Source organism: Gallinula chloropus (assembly GCF_964237585.1).
Source record: "Gallinula chloropus genome assembly, chromosome: 2".
Lineage (NCBI taxonomy): Eukaryota > Metazoa > Chordata > Aves > Gruiformes > Rallidae > Gallinula > Gallinula chloropus.
Genome location: NC_140086.1, coordinates 77761991 through 77785282, shown reverse-complemented (window position 1 = coordinate 77785282; position 23292 = coordinate 77761991). Strand labels below are relative to the sequence as shown.

Genomic DNA, 23292 nt, shown 5'->3' with positions numbered 1-23292 from the left:
AAAAATCCAGTGATTGGAAGGCAAACTAAAATAGCAGTAATTTTGTTCATATCTATAGCAAGCACCTTTTTCTCTTCGTGCTGTTTCATCCAATGAAGTATCTGCCTTTCAGAAGTAATATCTGAAAAGGTTTAAGGGAAAAAGTGGTAATTATTAAAGGTATATATGTAAACAGAAGAGAATGAAATTTAGAAGGTAATAATTTCCATACTGCAATTATGCTTGTATTGGACCTAAATGCAAGAATGTACATGGGAGTACCAGCTATGTTGGGTTACATGACTGAAGCAAGGCATTTGTATTTGAGCTGTAGTGATTTTGAAAATAGTTTGGTAGTATAATTGTGTTGCATTCTGCTCAAATCACTAGAAAAAAAATTGCCCAGATCATTGTGGCAGAAGTCATTCCATAAAGATGGGTACATTTTTCGCACTTGAGACGTTGAACCTGCCTCAGCTTAAAAGCTGCCTCTGAAAGAAGTGTCCATTATAAATTGGAGTTTATAAATATGTGCATTATAAGAAGTGTCCATTATAAATATGGGGTTTCACGTTGCCCCTTATCTGAACAGGCATGTTCAGTGTTTGTCTCCCCTGCACTGTAAGCTGTATCTTCCTCTTCATTTTCCCCAACTCCTTCTCAGGGATGGATGTTCCCCTCTGATCCTGCAAACCTCAGTTCATCCCACATCATAGTTAGTGTATTAGTTGCACATTGGTCTTCAAATCTTTCTTCTTTTTTTTTTTTGTTTTCCTTCTTTTTTTCCCCCTTTGTTTTTTGGTGAGTGTATGTGCACGCCCCTTTGCAGACTGATGTGAGCTTACTGTAGCCTGCACTCTGGGTCAGCCTGAGGACATGTGGCCACATGGGAATGGTACGTTGCCTGATCTAATACACACTGCTTTGCAGCAACGCTTGACTACCAAGTGCTTGATGGTGCGCTGTCATAGCAGAATGGCTTCTGGTCAGCTCCAGCTAAATAAGCTCCTATCTGCCTACCAAAGACTGTGCATATTATAGCTCTTGAATCCTTCCCAGGTAGCTGTACTAATTTGAATGGCTGTCCTGAGCAGGTTGGTCTTCCTTCGAAATCCAGGCCCTTCAACCATAGTACAGCGTTTTAATATCTTTCTGATCTCAAACCCTCCTTACTTCCCAGATGCATCTTGCTCTCAACTGCTTCAGACATTTCTTTGGCCTTCATCAATCTGCTTAGTCTGCATGGGTGCTCTTTGGCAGAGTCAGAATGCTTGGGGAGGGTTGAATGGACTTCTGCTTCACACCAGCGCGAGCTTTCGTGTTTACCTTTCCCCAGTCACTGAACAAACTGTCAGGTTTGAGTTTGTGCAAGGGAGAAGAGTATAAGCTGACCTCTGAAATGGCAAGTGTATTCTTGTGTTGTATTCAGCTAAGATAATGGGGCTGCAGGATGGGGGAAATACTGAACATCAGAAAGAAAAGATGAGAAAGCTCTGTGTTTTTGTGGAGATGACTGGAGTAGCGCATGCGCTGTGCAGGTAGAACCTTAGCTAGCATTCTTCAAATACCCACCACCCCCAGTGAACTGCACAGCGCTCACACTCTCCACTTGTGACTGGTTACAAACCTCATATTCCCATTTCAAGATCTCACTGGATGGGGAGGTGATGACAAGCAGAAATATGTAATGGTGTTGCTGGCTGAGATGTTGCTGTGCTAAACAGGTGAAGTCCATTTTCATCTTCCATGAGACTCCGGTGTGGTTGTCCTCTACAGTTTTCTTTTTCTCCTTCTGTTTAGGTTTTATTGAAGTTGGTTTAAAGGGACACCAGTCAGTATCAGTTGCATCAGGATTATCAGTGACGTGTTCAGTATCATAGAAAAGAAGTGCTCTTCAGAATACTTGGCAAACATTTCTAGATGTCTAATGTTCACAGGTTTTAGAGACATGCACTTGTAATACATAAGGTTTAATGCTAATAAATTCTGTTTTTCAGTCTCTGTGCCTTGGGCTTGGTGAGGCATTCACCATGGAAAGATTTAAATAATATCTGATAGGTGCTGTAGTGCAATCCATCTCATATGCAATGTTAATAGTTTGCTATAGCCATTGTGTCATATTAGTCAGATCTTTGTTTTGTGTTTTTCTCTACATTATATGAATTATTATTCTTTCTGCTGATGTTCTTTCTTCTCAGTTTCTCGATGAGAGGTTCTGTTGCTTTTTCAATTTAGAAGTTGCTTATTAGCTACAATTTTTAGTTCTCTTTTCTGCTTGTTCACTACCATTCTTAAGCTGGTACTGCAACTCCAATCATACAGTAATCCAGCTGAAATCAGTATGAAACCATATGAAAAACAGCAGTGATATTAGACCTTCTTTTCATATTATTTTCTTCTTCCCTGAAAGAAGTTATTTACAAAATACACTCTGCATACCTCTGTCATTTGGGGAGGGGGAGGGGAGGAAAGCTTTACTATAATCTTGTACTAATTAATTTCACATAACTTGAATAAGTCGCAATGGCTTAGATAGTTCAAAGCTCTAAATACTGTGAATTCAAAGCTCTAAATGCTGTGATATACCTATGACTTATAAATTCATTCTTAATATTCATCTTTCATAAATTGCCAGACATCAGCGTGTCATGTTAGAGTAATCACCCAATTTACTCGCCTCCCCACTGAGATACTAGTACCTTAGCTCATTAAGCTCTGTGAAAGTTGGACTTTTTTCCTTTTGGATTTCAGCTATGACGGCTTTATTTGTGTTAGGAAATGCTGTATCTTTGCTTTATAGTTTCTGATTAATTTAAACTTCGTAGGGAAAAACAAGTGAAAACTGAATTTTGAATCCTATTTTGTTGAGGGGGTGGTGGTGTTTACGATCCCTAATCTGAAATTTAGAAATCAAGAGGAGACACATTTTTCAGCGTCGTCTTAATTTGAAGTGTCAAGCTTCCTTATCACCACTCTAAGTCCCCATCCAAAGACTATCCCAAAAAAAACCCCACCCTGGGCAAAATCCTTTCAAGAGTTTTTCTTGTGATACACAGAAGCCTTGTTTCTTTCTATGAATTCAAATTGAGTTTAAGTTAATAGAATGTAATCTGAGGACTTTATGGATTCTTAAACATTTACATAATTTTAACCATCAGATTCTAATCTGATTTTAGATTCAAAATCAGAAAACACTGTGGTTTTCATTTTTCCATGTTGTATTTCATTTTTCATCACACAGTGAAGGTACAAGGACCGGTGTATCAAAGTTCTATTAAAATATGTATTTTCTCACTCCCTATTAGTTGATTAGAAATTTTATAGGAGAGTAACCGAATAATTTTTTTATTATAAAGTATATTATACCTTTCACAAAATACCATGAATTATTTTTCATCTGAAAAAATTTAGAGCAAGCTCTCAGAGTAGAAGAACAAAGGGGCAAAGTGCATACATGAGTTGTACATAAGTGACCCAGCAGTATTTTGTGTCTAGATCAACTTTTGAATGAAAGAAATGTTTAAACAATTTGCCTTAAGTGCAAAGCCAGAATATCACATTTCTAACTGGTTTAGGGGTGAATGATCTGTTTCACAGATGCTTTTGTTAATGCATTTATCCCACTGTCTTATTTCTGCTCCATTTCTCTTCTAAGCATCCAAAGTCTATTGATTCCTATTCTTAGGAACTTCTATAAGCTATTTTGAATATAATGTTCTGCTGCATACTAACAAAATAAAATGTGGGAGCAACATAAAATAAATCACATAGGCTGTATATCCATCATCTGCTTAGTTTCTTAAGCAGCAAACATATATATGAAGAAACATTCTTCTGTGTGTATATATATACACGAAACAGCTTACTTAAGAAGCTAAACTGATACATGTATATATATAATATATATATATATATATAATATATACATGTTCATGTGTATATTTGTATATACCTATAGATATAAAACGGTTGATTTTTGAAGCTAGAATATGTTTGTGTCTTTCCTGACTGGTGCAAGTTCTGAGTATCTTCAGTTGGGTATAAATGGAGCTGGCTTCTTACAGTGGGACCACGACCCTTGCTGCTGATTTTATGATTGTTCTCCTGTCAACAGAACAGTTATTCTGTATGTTGTAGTGGATATAGAAATTTTGGACTTGCCAGCCCATCTCAGTGTCTTACTTGCTTTTTCTAGAAGCCAGGAGCTCTTCTCAGTCTGACCTTGCAGCCCCGTGCATCAGAAAACAAGAAAGCCCACACTCCATTAAGAAGCCTGTCAGAATCTAAAGTTAGGATAAAACTCATATTAATTGTGTCTTTCTACCAGGAGCTGACTCAAAAGAGGGACTTTCACTACAGTTACACCAAGGAAGAGGGGTGGGAGTGAGACAACTCCCTAGAGGGATACTGAGGCAGGTTTAGGCACTTTTAGAGGATAGGAAGCTGTCCAAGTCCAAACCCACAATTTTTTCTCCTCTTTGCCTCTTCAAATTCAGTCTTATCCTGAAGAAAGGAGTAATCATGACTGTTCTTGTCTTTTTAATACATTTTAAGCTATTAAAATTGCAGAGCTAATGTCATTATCATCCAGGGCCATCAGATCTACAGACTTGATGCCAGTTATCTAGCTACCTTCTACAAATGTTTTGTGGTGAAATACACATTATATTTTACATTGCCTACAGAGTTGCACACCACGTGTTAAACCTCATTTGGCCACAACTAGAATGTTGAGTCAAGCTAGAGAGTCCCTAAACTCCAGGGTTATACTGGCTATACTGGTATGTACATTGTCAAACACACACTGTCCTGACAGCTCTCCTCAACTTGGAATCTCTCTAGAACCTGGAGCTGGAAGTCAGTGCAGAGGAAAGCCATGTCAAGAAGCTAACAAAAAGCTTAGCTTTAATGCCTGATTTAATGAAGTTCAAAACCTTTTTACTAAAATTTAAATTATTATTAAAATTATATTGTTATGCTCTTGAGCCCAAGCAATGACAAGCTGTGGAGGAGCTGAAGGCCACCTGTCAACTTTCCATTATTTTGAAGAAACCAAGACGGATTTGTGACATGGACTGTAAGAAGGACTACCAGATAATTCCCAATTTAATACAAATCGCAGAATCACAGAGTGCTAGGGGTTGGAAGGGACCTCAAAAGACCATCTAGTCCAACCCCCCTGCCAAAGCAGGATCACCTAGACAAATCACACAGGAACACATCAGGGCAGGTTTTGAAGGAGACTCCACAATCTCTCTGGGCAGCCTGTGCCAGTGCTCCATTACCCTCACTGTGAAAAAGTTTTTCCTTATGTTCACGTGGAATCTCCTGTGCTCCAGCTTGCACCTGTTGCCCCGTGTCCTGTCGCTGGCCTTCACTGAGAAGAGCCTGGCTCTGTCCTCCTGACACTCACCTTTTACATATTTATAGACATTAATGAGGTCACCCCTCAGTCTCCTGACCCAGACCCAAGTCCCTCAGCCTGTCCTCATAAGGAAGGTGTTGCACTCTCTTAATCATCTTGATGGCCCTGTGCTGGACTCTTTCAAGGAGTTCCATGTCCTTCTTGAACTGAGGGGCCCAGAACTGGACACAATATTACAGGTGCAGTTTCACTAGTACAGAGTAGAGGGAGAGGAGAACCTCTCTCAACCTACTAACCACACCCCTCCTAACACACCCCAGGATGCCATTGGCCTTCTTGTCCATGAGGGCACATTGATGGCCCATGGTCATCCAACTGTCCACCGGGACCCACAGATCTCTTTCCCCTATGCTGCTCTCCAACCTGCCTGTCCCCAACCTATACTGGTACCTGGGGTTGTTCTTCCCTAGATGCAAGACCCTATAATTGCCCTTGTTATGATTTGTTAAATTTCTCCCCACCCAACTCTGCAGCCTGTCCAGATCTCACTGAATGTCAGCACAGCCCTATGGTGTGTCAGTCACCTCTCCCAGTTTTGTGTCATCAGCAAACTTGCTGAAGGGTTCTTGATCACAATGTCTAGGTCCTGTCTTTGCAGGTTAAAGCTGCTTACTGTATTTATTATAAATGATGGGTTTTGAAAAAATCTCTTTAATACCAGTTCACAGGAAGGAAAATAAGCTGAACTGCTTTTTCTTATCCTTCAAAACAAGATAGAAAGGAGTAGACTCTTAAGTTGCATTTAGCTAATGGCAGGCATATTAATCAAGGACTAGGTGTCTAAACAAGAGCCTATTTTTTAGAGGCTTTGAGTATTTCTCGATGATCACTGACTTACCAGCTCTGAAAATCATTTGTAGATTTAATGTTCTTGATAATGAGTTTAACTGTCAAATTTCAGGCACTCAAATTCAAAACTTCAAGACAGGCTGCTTTCATGAGCATCAACTATGCAAAATGCTTTTTTAAAAAGGACTAAAACTTTTGCTAACTCATGTGTAAACCTGCATGACTATATTCCTAGTCTTCCAGCTACAATGCAAAATGGGAAAATTCACATGAAAGGAGTAAGAGTCAGTCCACTGTGGAAAATGTATTTCACCTTTTCAAGAAACTGAAAGGTCTACTCTAGAAGAAAATCACAAACCAATCTGAGAGGTCACGGCAATTGCATCCCAGTTAAAGTTAAAAAAAACCCGAATTTCTACACCATATGGGAGATATTGTTTCTTACTGAAGGTTGTGATTGTTCAGAAATGTGGCTAAATTAAAAACCTAATATTAAGATTCGTGGGGGTTGTGGAATTTTAGTAGGAATAGATCAGTGTCCTCTGATAGTTGCTGTAGTATTTTTATTCAGGAGATACTCGAGGGAAAAGTACCAATAGAATTAAATATGTTAGCTGTGTCAGATACTTAAGCACCCCACTTTTTCTTCACAGTGCAGTTATTCCCACTTTGCATATTCTTGCACAAATTTATAAGGTTTATACAAGGTCATACTGTATTAATTATAGTAGTGGTATTCAAACAGCATTCTGAGGTTTAATGCTTTTTCAGCATTTCTGGTAAAAGTGTCAGTTCAACTTTCCAAAATTAATGATAGAAATTCCACCTAGCTCTGGAAGTTCATTCTAGGCTCAAGTTGATCAAAATCTCAGCAAGATACTTTATTTTTAAACCGATATTATGGAATGCCTTCTCTGTGTTCCCCTTTGGACTGGAAAATAGTAAAACATAATTCAAGATTTTTTTTGCTGTCTTGTACTTAAAAACATGTTGCAAGCTTCATTGGCATAGCTCCTTCTTCCACCATTTTATCTGATGGGATATGTTGAGCTTATCTGTCTAAATCTGCTGTCAAATGCAGAAGAAGCTCCCAGCGTGTTGATTTTGCACCCAGAAAGCCAAAAGGTGATCTGTCAACATCTATCTTCAAGATATTTTTAAGTGATTCCTAGGCAAACAAGTAAACTCACTCATATTTCAATGGGGCTTCAGGTTTTGATGCAAATTAGAAATACTTGACCTGTATGTCAGAGTCTGATAATTTAATACCCAGCTGAAATATAGTTCCTGTTCTTCAATTAGGATCTTTTATTCTCTTTACAATTAAAATTTGTGGGGTTTTTAGAGAAAAAAAAATCAACTAGTTGTCATACAGTTATAAATATTTGCTTGTGGCTACGGCAGGAATGTGTTCTTCCTGTAATTTATTAATTTAATGTTTCTGGAAATAATACATACACATATGAAAAGAATTAATGTGCCTCAGGACCTTTGCTTTCCTCTTTCAATAGTCTTAGGCTTAGCAGCGATGACAAACCTATCAGCTGCTGCCCCTTAGCCTGAAAGGCTTATGGTGTACCCTAGCCTTGGATTAGGCATGTGTTGAATACCTCAGGTAGGTTTTGAATGACTGTTTTCCCAATTTCAGTGGTTTTCATTCCTTTCGGGTTGAATGCCTGCTGTTAACTAGTGCCTAATGTGCAAATTAAATGTCCACTCATATTTGCATGGTTAGCTGGTGTTAATTTACATTTCCTTCTGTCAGAGCCTTGCACCATGTGGGTCTGAAGAAGGTGAAACTGGGTGTTTTGTGGAAAGGCTTAGATTCTGTGGGTTTTTTTTTTTTTTTCATTTCAGAACAGTTCTTGTTTACGCTGTAGTGAGTGTTAACCTGGCAGGCACTGTAATAAAGTATGATCTGAGTCTTGGTGGCCTGCTGACTTCATTTGGGTTGACTCCAAGTCCAGCTGACTACAACAGCCCTCCTTCTCACTGGCCAGCTGCATAGCTGAGTATCGCAGTGGCACTGCTATTTTCTTTTGGGGAAGAATCCCCAAACTTGTGTGGCACCTCATGTGTCCATGCAGTCGCTGTGTGCAACATTGAAGAGATGGAGACAATTGTCTGGGCCCATTGGAAGGCTACAGGTGTCAGTGGGAACCAGGGTGTCCCTCTGTTGTTGCTGTCCTGACTATCCAAAATCCTGGATAGTCCTTTTCAAACTCATTCTTTGAAGAACTGGCTCCACAGAAAATATGGGTTGTCTCAGCATGAGAGAAAAAACAATTGTGACAATTCTGTAGCACCACTCATGTCTATGGTGACTGATGATCCAGGAGGATGGTTTATTTGCCCATGGAGAACAAGAAACACAGTATTCAGAGTTTGTATGCTCACTCGATTCCACCACAGATAATAATATTCATTAAGGTCGAGATTTGTTGGTGCTTTTTGCTTCATTTGTATATTAATTGGCTTTTCTCCTCTTAAAACTGTTTGCATTACTAGGCAATACAAAAAAAAAAAAAAAGAACAGATGAAAACATGTGGCCCTGTGTAGTGAAGAAAAGACAGGGAGGGCACCCTTGTGCAGCTTCGCCTCACTGCCTTGTGATAGATGGCTTCAGATCCAAAGACACCTCCCCTAGGACCGAGACGATTCAGCCTCTTTGCTCAGGTTCAGGATTTTCAGTAGAGATATCTGTTTGAAGTACACTGAGCTTGCTTCAACCTTCTGGATAAGCCAGACAACATCACTGAGTAAACATTTTATCACCCCCTTTCAGAATGTCTTGTGCAGGTGAACTGTCTCACATGGGGCCCAAGAGTGATTAGTGCCGCAGCTGAAGGGGAGCCACTGCTCAAGTCTTGGCATTCCTGGGTGGCAGCCCGTGTTTCTGCAAGCTGGTGAGCTACTGAGAGCTTGTAAGAAACACTCCAATTTGAGTATCTCTCCAGATGTAATTAAAAACATAACACACATAGGGGGTTCAGAGCTTGGGCAAGGTGCGAGGTGGTGCTGATTTCCAGGTATAACTCACTGACGGACACACAACCTTGTGGACACTACCTCAGAAAGGCAACATCGGCACAGCTCAAAAGGATTTCCCTGTATTCTGCCAGCAAAGTCTGTGCTAAGTTTCTGTCGAATACGGTGGGCAGGATGGCAGATGTCCCTCTTTAATCATGCGCTAAGCAAAGATATTGCTTAAGGGTTGGGTGCTTCGGGTTTCTTTCCTACTGCCTTCCCTAAATTAGCATCAAATTGCCAACCATATCCTGGAGTGCAGCCAGCACAGCATTGCCAGACAGTCCAGGGAGGTGACTGTTCCAATCTGCACTGCACTGGTGCGGCCTCACCTCGAGTGCCGTGTGCAGTTTTGGGCGCCACAGTATAAGAGGGAGATAAATACATTGGACAGTGTCCAGAGGAGGGCAGTGAGGATGGTGAAGGGTCTGGAGGGGAGGTCTTATGAGGAGAGGCTGAAGTCCCTTGGTCTGTTCACCCTGCAGGAAACTGGAGGGAGTGAAGGGAGACCTCATCGCAGTCTGTGGCTTCCTGCCAAGAGAGAGCGAAGGGACAGGCACCCATCTCCTCTCTTTGGTGACCAGTGATAGAACCCAAGGGAATGTCATGAAGCTGAGCCAGGGGAGGTTTAGGTTGGACATTAGGAAGAGGTTCGGTACTGAGAGGGTGGTCAGGCACTGGAACAGGCTCCCCAGGGAAGGGGTCACAGCACCGAGCTTGGCTGATTCTGTGATATTAGAATCATAATTCTAAATCTGCGATTTTCTCTATGATTGAGAAAAATTTCCTTTTGAAAGAATTAACAAATTCTTTTCTCTTTTTTTCTTTTTTTAAGCCATAATAATCCTGTAATTTAACTGCATCTGCATGTACTATATGAAAACATTTAACACCTGCCTGATAGTATTTTTAGCTAGGATTGCACGCTACATACAGAGGATTTCCGTGACAAAGTACTTCTGAAGTATTCATCCTAGTGTAGCTTTTTTACTTTCACAGCTCATTTCTTTTTGTCAGGTACTCATTTATTATAGTTAGTTGGTTACAGCTTCAGCTGTTTCTCTTGAAGGACAGTAGCATTGTGAAATACCTCCTCCTCTTCCCCTGCTGTCATTCATCCATCTTTGTATCTGATTTACTGTGCACAGAAGTACAATACTTGGAAAGTGTTTCAAAAAAGATAGGCATGAAAAAGGGCATGATGTAACTGTTATGCATGTAAAATATGAGTGGGTTGTTGGTTTTTTATTCACCTAATGAAGTAAAAATACATAATAAAATTGAGAAAAAAATTATTTACAAAAAAAATTTCATTTAATTCACTGGGTTCACTTTATATAATTAATGTGTTGAGGACATCTTTCCTCAAATGGTCAAATTGACAGATTTTTGGTTTATGCCTGCTGTCTGGTTGCCAGACTTCATGCTAAGAAGGAGGGTCTTCTCATCTGCATGGAGATGAGAAGATGCACGGTATCTTCTGTACTTTTGGTAGTTATTTATGTGCTACAGTTAGCTGCTTGTGCTGACAGTCTGGTTGCACTCAAGGCTGCGCAGGTGAGCCCTTGCAGTCAATGGGTAAACAAACCTAAGGATGCCTGGCCTTGAGCACAGCTTGTGACCTCAGAAGTAAGTTTTTTAACCCCACAGAAATAAGGGAGATCTCATATTTAGCTAACAAACTGGGTGGGGGTGGGACATCATCCTTTTTCTAGTCCACGTGCTGAAGGGAGCACAGCAGAGTGTGATGACTGGTTACATTCACTTACAGCGTGCCCAAGTGGCAGGAATAGATGTTAATGAGTTTGAGTATTTGCTGTGTGTGAGAGGAGGGTCAACTGGGACAATTTTAAGAATCATAGAATCATAGAATTGTCTTGATTGGATGGGAACCTTTAGATATCACCCTAACCTGCCAACCACCACTCAACTATGTCTACATCTAACCATTTTTTAAATGCCTCCAAGGGTGGAGACTCCACCACTTCTCTGGGCAGCCCATTCCAATGCCTAACAACCCTCTCTGTGAAGAAGTCTTTCCTAATATACAATCTAAACCTCCCCTGGCGTAACTTGACGTGGTTTCCTCTTGTCCTGTCACTTGTCACCAGGGAGAAAAAAAGAAGGAAGATGCAGCTTTATGGACTTCTCATCAAGGACAGTGATGTAACTACACTGTTGTCTTCTATACTAGACATCTATCTTGAAAAGAGTGTAGTCCTCCTTGGCTGATTCCTTGGCATAGTCATGTCACCCTTCACTATTATGAGGTTGCAGAGGTTCCTGAGGACAACAGCTCAGTAACTAATCCACACACAGGCACAAGATCCACCAGCAAAACTTACTGGAGCATGGCTGGGATCACCAGCTCTGAAATGGGGGAAAAGGGAAATTCACATGCATGGTGCATTTTTCTGAGCTGAAATTTTTCATGTGATTTACAGGAATGATGTGGGGATTCTTAAGTATTTTCACAGAAACAATGTGTTTGCTTTTTTGTTTTGTTTTGGCTTTACTTTTGAGAGGACTGATAATTTTGGGTTTGCCATCAGTTCGATAGATTGTGGAGAAGTGGACTGAAAGAGCCTTTGGACACTGAAATAATCCCTGGTTTCTCAGAATTGGTTTGTTCTGTTTGTTTGGGTTTTTTTTTTCATTGAGGTTGGTTTGTGTGGCGTTTAATTAGGAAAACTGAGGTACCCAAAGTTAGGTAGGCAGTATCTCTTCCTTGGAGGACTTCAAGCATATCAATCACCTTTCTTTGGTTATAGAAGTAATTTATGACTTGTTTTAGGTGGATTGATTAATTGGGCACCTGAATGAAGTACTGATTGTTTGGAGGTGTACCACTGCCATATGGCACATTTGTGTGTACACGGGTGACCTGTAAATAATAGGTTTGTTTTACCATTTGCTCATCCAAATGTTTAGGTACTTCAAATACTTTGAGATTGTTATTATCCATCATGAAAATATATCATTACTTGCTAGTAAGCCAGAATACATATCATTACTAGCTAGTAAGCCAGAAAGACAGACGTGTGCATCTGTGTGGAGATCTGTATGTGTTTATGTAGCTATATCCTTTCTTTTCCCGGTACTCTTTGACCTGAATAGCAGGAGTTGGTAGTATTTCTTTTAAGAAAGCAGAAAGTGACCGCATTAGCACAGACATTTCATTCTAGAATCGTGGCTCCACACATCATGAAACACATGGAAAGCATTTAATGATTAATTATCCCCCATAATTCTCCTACATATCTCTGTCTAGACTATAATGCATGCAGCATTGCTTCTGCCAGGGTTACATTTTGCTTGGCCTTATGGCAGACATACAGTGTAATTACTAAATGGGGGCTAATTTATGTAAACAAATGTTAGTTTTTCATAGCATGAGCCCTATCATTATGTTCTATTGCTTGTGGATGTGTTATGCAGTCAGCCATTCTTCAAGGGCTCGGGCAGATCATTATTGTAAATTGTCTTTATACTGTAAACTCTAAAGTCTTAGATTTTATTATAATCCGCAGGCAGAATTTTTGTTTTCCCTCCTACAAGTATGTGATCACTTCAGTAGGTCATGCTTTAACAAAGTAAATGTATCTTACTTTGTGTAAGGATACTCAGATTATTTTCTAGTTAGTATACAGAGTTTGGGGGGTGTTAACACAGAACACATCACGTACTGTCCGAAATAAGAGGTAAAATCCAATATGCAGGAACTGGAATGTTCTTGATCATTTGATAACTGTCAGGTACTGGGTTTCATCTAGCAGAAACCTTAGATGTAGCTGCCACGCAGTAAAAGTAATGGAGATCCACAGCACTTCAGAAGCCAAGCTGACCTCCCATTCTTAAGTCAAGTGCAGGAATATATTGAAAGGGTAATGGTGAAACTACCCACCAGTTTTCTTCCTGGTTTCCAATAATAAATACCAGTAGTACCTTCTTTCTCATTCTTATAAAAAGTAAAAAAGAAGGAGATCGATCATGTTTACAATGGCATCTGAATAGCTGGAGTTTTACTTGGTGCAGGCGTGCAGCAGTTTTGGGAGCGTCATGCTTGGCAGCCATCTAAGCCTCTTCATTCTTTCCCTGCTTAATCATTTCACACTTTGTCCTCTCTGTTGGAGGTCTGTCCTTGTGCAGTTTATTTTGTGAAGCTCATGTGTTCAGTAAAAAATAAATGGTCAGTCTGTCTTATCAGTAATAAATACTTGTTCATGCTCAAAATCTGCAGTGAGAAACAGAACAGTTGCCAGCAGAGGCCGGCTTGGAGTTTGCTCTGTTCTTTCCATCATTTGTGTGCAATTCCTGATCCTGTCTTGCTCAAAGCAATCCCTGCTGCTGTCAGGGCTTGGTACCCAAGCAGGAAATGGGAATGACTTTGGCAGCAGAAGTGGAAGGCTGCCTTGCAGCACTGGGTAGGTGCTGCTGCAGCAGCTTGGCATTGGCTTGTTCAGTCGGCAGCACAGAGTGTTGCATTTGGCAAAACCTCCCACGGACCCCAACTGTACCTGTATTCAGAGCTCTAGGGTCATACTTTCCACTTTAACTTCAGTTGTTAACCATACCCGCCTTTGCTTTGATCATTCATCCTGACAGCAGCACTGAGGTATCCATGGCAGTTACAAATTCAATGGATCTTTTTTTAAGCCTCTGTGGAGCTGCTTCAGAGGGGAAGGCCGCTCACCTTATTTATTACAACTCCATGAAAACTTGGGTGGTAACCATCTGCTGTACAGGAAGGCTGGAAATTATGGCAGAATGCTCACTTGGGTAAACAGGAAGCTTCCCGAAGCACCAGAAGAGACAGAGGAGTGTAAACCAGAACAAAGGAGTAGGAAAAGCCTTGATTCTGCATTTGGGCATGAAATGAGGAATATCAAAGCCCAGCTGGAGCTGGCTAGGAACATAAAGGGTCACAGCGGGGGATTTTACAGGCATATGTATCCTGAAAGCAGAAGCTGGAGGGGAATGTGAATCCACTGATGCGTGGGGAAGTCAAATTAGTGATGAGCAAAAGGACTGAAGACCTCAACACCTTTTGTGCCTCAGTCTTAACAGGCAAATCCTGCTCCTAGACTCCTGTACATTTCAGCATGTTTTAGGATGGAGGAGGAGAAGCCAGAAAATGGCAAGAAACAGGTTAAACTCTAACTGGAGAAACAGATACATTCAGATCCATGAAACTGGATGGTATTTACCCAAGGGTACAGCAAGAGAAGCTGGTGGATGCAGTTGTGAAGCACCTATCATGCTGGTGTCTGGGGGAGGTGCCTGAGGGCTAGAGAGAGGCTAAAAACATATCTGTCTTTGAGAAGAACAAAAGTCTGGGGATTACCTTTGCCTCAAACCCTGGAAAAAACATAGAGCATGAGTTTTTGGAAGCCATTTTCAGACGTGTGAAAGAGGTACAAATCATGCCAGTCGCAAATCATGCTTAATGAGTCTGATTGGTTTCCATGAGTGTCTGGCCACTTGGATGAATGGACAGCACTGATGCAATATCCCATCACTTCATTAAGTGTTTTATCAGTGCAGACCAGAGTCTCTGGCTGAGCAGCAGCCCTTTTGAAAAGAAACTGGGGTTTATAGAGAGCACCAAAACAAGCACCAAAAATTCCTTCTCATTATGAATAAGAAAGACAGACTAAAGGGTACATCTGTGGCTAACAGGTCCACAGAAGGTTTTCCCTCTTTACAGGTTAATGGTGTGGCCTCATCTGCAATACTGTGTCCAGCTTTGTGCCCACCCAGTTCACCAGAAGTGTTCAGAAACTGGAGAGGGTGGAGGGAAGAGGGCACAGGCTTGGAAGGTTCAAACTGGACATTGTGCTTTAGCAGGAAGGGAGTGTAACACTGGAACAGAGAGGTGGTGGGATGTCCGTTCTTGGATGTCTTCAAGGCTCTCTAACAAAACCACTGACCTTTTCTTGTGTTGACAATAGTGCTTCCTCAGGCAGCAGGCTGGGCTTGGATTACTCCCTGCACATTCCTCCCAGCCACCGGTTCAGAGATTCTGTGACTCCAGAGTTTCAAGACAAGACTCAGGAAAATGAAGACTAGGGAAACTGAAGTTCTGAAACAACATCTGGAAGTGAACAAAACTTCCTTACTTCCTTTCCCTCTCGGGGCCGTAATTTCTCGTCCCTAATATTGGTCATGGAGTACGTGCTGAGGGAGTTGAGCAGGTTAACGGAAAACAACCCTTTCTACAGTGTAACTCTTGATTCACATCAAACGAGTCCATCAGAGTAACACCATAGACAACATACCACCATCATTTCTGTAAAAGGGGGTTGAATTACAGCAGCAGAGGACAACCTAATTTGGGTATTACTTACATTTTCAGTGCTTGACTTTCTAACCACACTGTTCTTTAAAGTATGTTACAACTCATAATGATGAACTGATTAGCAATTGCAAGTATAATTACTTTCAAACGTCAGCCAAACAGCTAGAGAAAGATTTGTATTTCAAACATCTTCTTTAATTACAGTAGTGTAGGTTAGTGAGTGTTCATTTTGTTTCCCTTCCTTTTTGTTAGGACTAATTTTAAATCATAGAATAGTTTATGAAGTAAATAAAGTTCTGTGAATTAGTAAGTGGCATTTTGATGGGATTTTAAATTGAAATGCGTAGTTATGACATTGGACATAGGTAATAAGATGTTTATTTAAATAGTCTCTGTTCCACACACTGCAGAATTAAATAATCACCATGACTTGAAGCACTGAGCAGACACTTTGAACACAAAGTACTTAAGTGGCATTTAGTTCTCAAAGTTTAAGAAGTCTTTTCAGACATACAGTAACGGGAGCTCATTGCTCCTCACATAAATATCATCGCATAAATGCAAGGGGATCACTCTAAAAAACCTTAATGAAACTGGCTGTGGGATGGTTGAAAACTCTGGAAATAAATTCGAAGTCTACTGTTTGTGTATTATAGTAGCATTATGAAACACACTGCAAGTATCTGCTGCTTGAAGTTAGTGGCAAAACTGCCTACTCTGTGGTATCAAGTGCCCAGCTAGAGAGGGGATCCCGCTGCCAAGGCCCCAGGGAGACCCCCCTCGCTGACGGCAGAGGAGCGGGGCCAGGCTGCTCATGGAGTTGGCTGCTCTTCAGTTTGGGAGGGTGGACAGCATGGTGCACTCCTTGTGGAAGGATGTTCTCCACTTGTGTGTGTGCCAGCACATTGCCTTGGTGAATGACCTTTTTTTTATTCATCCCATAATCAACATGTATTTTTCTTTTAAATAAAATTCATTCTTTGCTGTCTGTCACACAGTGGAAGTACAAAATGTAGTGTGACAATGGAAAAGACAGAAGTGGGATTAAAAAAACAGATCAGAAAGACATTGATGAAACAATATTTCTGAAAAAAAAGGCTGAGGGTTTTTGTCAGTTAGTAACTACTACTTGTTTCAAATACATGTTTATGATGAGAAGAGCACAAACAATCTCAGAATTTCACGTACAAGCTGCTGTTCATAGTTTTTTACATGAAGATGAAATCACAGTCAGAGAAAGTATTGACCATTACATGCAGGGTGTCAAAAGTGCCATTTGCAAGTTTCTAAAATAAATTCATTCCATTGAAAATGAGACTTCAAAATTCTGTGCAAATCACCATTTTTTTAAAGGAATGGAGGTAGGGGAAACTTGGTGGACTTTTCTTTAGTCCATTCTCCTAAATAATATGGCTTCAGAACATCTAGTTAGGGGTTTTTTTGATCTCTCTGCTGCTTCCATATTTTTCTTGTATACTGAAATATTTCCAGAACTCTCTGTTGTTTATTTCAGAGTGACTTCATCATTGGACTAAGTAAACAATAATGGTTGGACTTTATCTCTGAAGTAGTTTTCACAGTCTATGCTTGTTACTGCCATTCTTTCTGGGTATTAACAGTAACAATCATCTTCTCTGGCACCACCACCCATGCTGTCATGCTTCGTTCAATTAACGGGGTTGGTTTCTAAAGCAAGTTTTCAGCCCAACAGGCTGTCTGAATCTTCAGGGGCAGGTCGTAATAACACTTTTTGAATGGGGTTTGGGTTATAAATGTGTAAACTGGTGACCTAAGTGGTCTAAAGCAACTTACTGGGGAAAGAGGGAGAGAAGCATCCTGAACATTGTGAAATGATTATCGTAAAAGGAAACAGCAGATACAACCCTATGAGATTTTGCCTTCTGAATTATAAATGTTAAACAGTTCAGTGTAATTAGGCACATTCTGAGGAAAGATTTCATTGTGCAGATTGAAATTCCAGAGTTCACCTACATGGATTAGAGTGGTTTTGGCTGAGCCATCACAGCAGCACCGCTGGCTGGTGGAACCACTAGTTGGAGCAGCCCAGCACTGACACAAAAATGTGGGTAGATACCAAAGTTCCCATTTTCCACCTGCCAAGGTGCTGGTTTCCATGGAGATTCTCAGAGGGTGAATGAAATTCATGGCAGTGATGTTGCGTGGCTTGATACCATGATGCTGAGGGCAACATTGTAGGTAAAATGGTCATACAATAGTGCAGATGTGGTTGGTGAGAAGTAGGCTTAAAGTTTAAATTAGAGCTGGGTATAGATTAATTTGACTTATTGCGGCTGGGTTAAACCTGTGTTGTAACCAAGAGTTTTGTCTCAGACACTTGTCTATGAACAGAAGTCAAAGAGCTGTAGAATGGTTGTTTCTCAGTATTTCTCCCTGTAAATACTCTCAGGGTGGATCACGTGTCCCCAGAGGAAGTCAGTGCAGGATAAATGCAGTATATGAAATTCAGATGACTTTTCCATAACCTTCCTCCTGCAGAAGAGTCCAGGAACAGGCTGCATGTTCCTGGTGGGTTTGGTGGCACGCATCAGTGCCAGGGGATGTTTCTAGAGTGCATGTGTACAGACCCCTCCCTTCATTTAGACGCTGGTGTGGTTTCATACTGCTAAGAAGTCTGTTCCCCAAGCTGTGCTCAGAGGGATACTTAACTGCTCTTGGCATCCAGGGGTGTAGGGAGGGGCACTTGTACCTGGCAAAGCCCAAATGATCATCTCATCCTGATTACAGTGGATAATAGAGGTTCAGTCTTGGCTGAGACACCTCCAGTATCTGTACCCTACATGGTATGGCAGAGTGTAGGACCTTCAGTGCCCTAACAGTTCGTAGAACAAAATCCATAGGATGGAGAGTAAAATATGGGACTGATATTACTTTCCAGTCTATTCATACGAAAAACTGTATGAACAGCTGATTTGAAACATGACATAGTTATGGTTCATGGTTTATTGAGGAGCTGAGATTCAGTGTATCTCAGATGAACACTTCATTCTTTGCATTTGCAGAGGCCAGTGAATTTCAGCCTTGTCCAGTTAAGTATGCAGGTCTTAGGGTGTTCAAATTAAGAGAACTTTAACCAAAAGCACTAGTCAGTCTTCAGTAGCTTTAAGAGTGGAAAGAGGAGGAATATCAAGGCCAGTATAACAAAACTGAGAGAGTCAGCTACCTAATAAATTGTGTCAGGGAGCGGCAGGAGCAGGGCTGCTCCCTAGGGTCAGCAAGCCAGGAGCTGAGGGTGGCTGGAACATGGACAGGGCATGCCCTCACCAACAGGCCCAGCCAGGGAGTCAGAGCAGGGGACAGCCGTGGGTCCTGTTGGCCCTCCAGGGTCCATCAGGCAACAAGCAGGGGATCAAGTCAGGCCTAGAGCTGAGGCAGGAAAAACCAAACGATGCAACCGAAACAGGGCTGGGGTTCAGCACTGCTGCAGCATCACTGGGACAGGACTCTTGAGCTCAGCTGCAGGGAGGTCCTGGGCAGTGGGTGCTGGTGTGTGAAGCTGGCAGGTGGGCAAGTAGGTAAGTAAAAAAACTAGGTAAATCAAATAATACAGAAGTGTTAGGAATGGCTTTAATCATAATTAATAAATTGCAGGGTAATTCTGGCTTTCTGGGTGCAGTGTCTGTAAATGAATCACCTGGCACAAAACGGACGGGTACTTTATCAGTTCCGATCACGTGAGGCTTCTGTATCCCTCCTGCTCCGGGCAGGAAGATAACTCAAGCACAAGGAACTGGAACACTGCGATACTTGATTCATGTGGTTATCATTTTGATGGAGTGTCATTTTACCACAGCCACCTGTTCAAGGAAGAAAGAAAAAAAAGAATCCACTGGTATTTGGTATTAGCATATTTATTTCAGCAAGATTTGGCAATGGAAATCAGCTCTGAGGTGGGGAATAAGCACTGAGTTGTATTCAATAATTTGTACTCTTTTATGCCTAATATAGGAAACTTTACTGTTATTCTGGGAATCGTGTTTGTGCTGTGCTGGAGGAAGCTATGTTGTTAAGTAACTGACAATTAACTGAGAAGGGTAAAATAATAATTACGAAATTAGAATGAGTGTTTGTTCATAAAAGAACAGACACCTTTATAAGCTGTAATTATCTTTTTGCTAATTTGGTCTCTGACTGGCACACAAAGCATACAAAGGATGAAACTTCGCAGGTGTAACACCATTACAGTCAAAGCTCTGTGTTGGGGGTGAGGTTGGTACACTCCGTGTGTTGTAAAAGCAGGTCACACAGGGGGAAGTCCGATGGTATCAAGTGTCTGTCACTCTGGGAATGCCTACCTGTCAGCTAAAGAATAATCACAGCATCAGAAATCGCCTCATGTAGGCTCAGTTTCTGAGAGACTGGGGCTGAAGGTTGCCACGGTAACTTTGTATTTGAAAACAGCTCTCAACTTTGTCACCCCTGGACTCCTTTTGTGTTCTCGGTCCCTTTGTGGGACCTTAGTACACAAATACTCTCTGTCTCTTGTCCCAAAGAACATATAGTAAAGCCCTTATGTAAGGTGAGACGTGATGGAAATAAGATGCACACAAGTGATCATGAGATAAAGAACACGGTGATCCTGCAGAAGCCTTTGCTCAGTCAGATGAACACAGCTCCTGCAAAGTCCTTTGGTTTTTATTTGTGGGGAAGGATTGGGGTGGTTGGCTTCCTTTCGTTTCTTCAGTGCATACAAGCGTTTTGATTCAATTTATAGGAAGAATCAGGACAGAGCAAATGCAGTAACATGGTAAATGCACACATTTGCAGATAGGGGGTTAAAATACCTGAAGGCAAGCATAATAGTGCAGTTCATGGCAAAGCAAATGACAAAGTGGAAGAAGAGACCCTGTGTCTTTGCTTAACCCCATCTGACAGCTAAGCCCCACACAACTACTTGCTCACTTTCTTCTGCAGGATCAGGGAGAGAGTCAGAAGAGTAAACGTGAGAAAACTCATGGGATGAGATACAGGCAGTTTGACAGATAAAGCAAAAGCTGCACACAGAAGCAAAGCAGACCAAGGAATTAATTCCCCGCTTCCCATGGGCAGGCAGGTGTTCAGCCATCCCCAGGAAAGCAGGGCTCCATCACACCTAACAGTAATTTTGGAAGACAAGCGCTTTCACTCCATACATCCACCCATCCTCATTCTTTCTCCAGCTTTTTGTTGCTATGCATGACATCACAGCATATGGAATATCCCTTTGGTCGGTTGGGGTCACCTGTCCCAGCAGTGTCCCCTCCAATTCCTTGTGCACCCCTGGCCTCCTCACTGGTGGGATGGGGTGAGAAGCAGAAAAGGCCTTGGCTGTGTGTGAGCGCTGCTCAACAATAGCAAAACCATCTCTATATCATCAATGCCATTTCCAGCACCAGTACAAAACACAGCCCATCCCAGCTACTATGAAGAAAATTAACTCCATCCCAGCCAAATCCTGGCTATTCACGCAAGAGTTTCATGAACATCTTGAAGCGCCGATGGGAAGCTTGAATTTGGTGTTTTGTTAACAGTAACCAGTGAACTGACTCAAAGGGGATGTGTTATAGTGGAAAGAAAAAAGTGAAATCTCTGGCAGTAAGCAGTTTCTGCCCCCCCCCACCCCCCCTTCCCCAGCAATTACTGTGACATACAACAGAGTCTGGCACCAAGACAGGGCAGCGAAGGGCTTTGTATGAGGTTTATTTCAGCGGAAGAGCCAAGTTGTCAGGACACCATCCCTGGGGTATAAGCCAGAGGGGTAGACAGCATTGGCAATAGTGCTAGTAGCAGAGAGGTTTTGTCATCATTTTATACAGCATGGACCGGGTGGGGATAAGGAGGGTTGTGGTAGAGTGATTCCCTTCTTTTCTTACAGGTTATTTCGAGCAGCAGTGATGCACAATGATTCATTAGGCTGAAGGGCACGCTAGAGGGTCAGTTCTTTCATCATCTCTCAGTATGCACATAAAGCCGTTTGGAGATAGGATGAAGTGACATAATCTGAGGTAGGATACACACTCTGGCAATTTCAGGTTGACTGTCATGAAAGTAGGCCATCAACATATATATTTATTTCTTACGGTGAGGGCACATTTAGCCAAAGCATAGGAATTACAATTTATTATACATCACACTTTCTTTTTCTTTACAATTAGGCAATTTATGATAATGAGATATCTTTACAGGTGTTTAGCTTAAAAAATCATAAAGCTGTGGGTTGTTATTAGTGGGAAATGGCATAGACACCTTGATGTTTTTAATGGAGTTAAAGCAAAAATGTATGAAAATTGAGGGGAGAGATTGTTCTAGAACTAGCAAAATGCAATTTCACAGGAACAGTCTCATAATAACGAATTGTGTGACTAGAAAGAAATAATATGAGCAAAAAAACAAATGAATTTTGAGATGATTCACTGAAAGGAAGGAAGTGCTGGTAGTACAGAGCATGTGGGTAATGACAGAAAAACAAAAGGTAGAACTAATGACTAGTAACTTGTTTAGATTAAGAACGGAGACAAATGAGATGGAAGGCAGCATTTCTAAGGAATTTCAGTTTGGTAGAGGAGAAAGACGCCCTTCAGGTTTGGGCAGGGACTCCAGCTGGAGAAGTACCCATAGCAGTCACTTCCCTGTGAGTACCAGTATACACACAGTTGAAAAGCATTTACCACTTCCTTTTCTGTGCTGTGTGGTAACTTGATGTGTTCCGTTCTGAGCAGTGTTTCATACTTTCTGATACTCTAATGAGCGTTCTGCTTTGTGACTTCTTACCCTCTGTATTAAAATTTCTAAGTAGCTGATCAGAAAGAGATGAACCTAACAATCTAATGAACTGATTGGTGTTTTAATTAATTGTGCACATCTGATTAGTCAACAACCAAAGCTGATTTACCGTCCTTTCTTCTCCAGGCTCTGCACTGATAATGTTTTTTCAAGGCTGCTAAATAGATGCAGGAAGGCACTTGAAACTCAGATGTGACAGAGAGATTGCTTTGTAGGTTGGGGGAATCATCCTACTTAAGCAATCACGATCCTATTTGTTTGTTCCTCCAGGTTGATAGGATTGCTTATTGGTAGTCATGTATTTTTTTCTGGAACCTGATCTTTATTCATAGGATTTTCAGACTGGTAACTCCGATAAATATAACTATTTTACATTGTGTACCATCTGATTTTGGTAGTGATCTTTTTCACTTGATTCTAAAAACCAAAGCAAAAGAACTTTATAACTTTCCAATATTTTGCTTTATGAGACCTGAGAAGAAGAGCATTACTAATAAAGCTTTTTAATGTTTGAAACTCAAGGGCACCAACAAACAGAATTACTGAGCTCAGGTGCCTACCTGAATGAGAGGAATATGCAGTGTGTTATAATACCTGATCCAAAACTCTTTGGTTTGTTTTAGTGATAACAGCAACAATATTAAAATCAGCATAACAAATGCATAAGTGAAAATTAGAACATAAAAAGTAGGAAGTTTTGTCAAAATGGACCCCAGGATGCATTCATAATGGCAGTATTTGTATATGTACAACTAGTAAGACACATCTGAATTGTCCTCTAATCCAAGCAGAATGCCTGTCTAACATAGAGTGAGAAACCAAAGCAACAGTGTCATGAGATCTTGTCCCAAGATTTAAATTAGCCACTAAGCTCTGTTATTCTTTCTCTTTTTATTTGAGATACAGCTTTCATGTTTGCATAGACACACACATCTATGTATATCGTCGAACTAGGAGATCTCATTTTACCTT

The 23292-nt window shown here is 41.1% G+C and overlaps 1 protein-coding gene across 1 annotated transcript in view; it reads left to right on the top strand.

The window, feature by feature from the left end:
• The window catches only part of CTNND2 (catenin delta 2), a gene marked incomplete at its 5' end in the record, with an annotated part of 546420 nt that overhangs the window by 412929 nt on the left and 110199 nt on the right, over positions 1-23292 (top strand). The window lies entirely within an intron of this gene.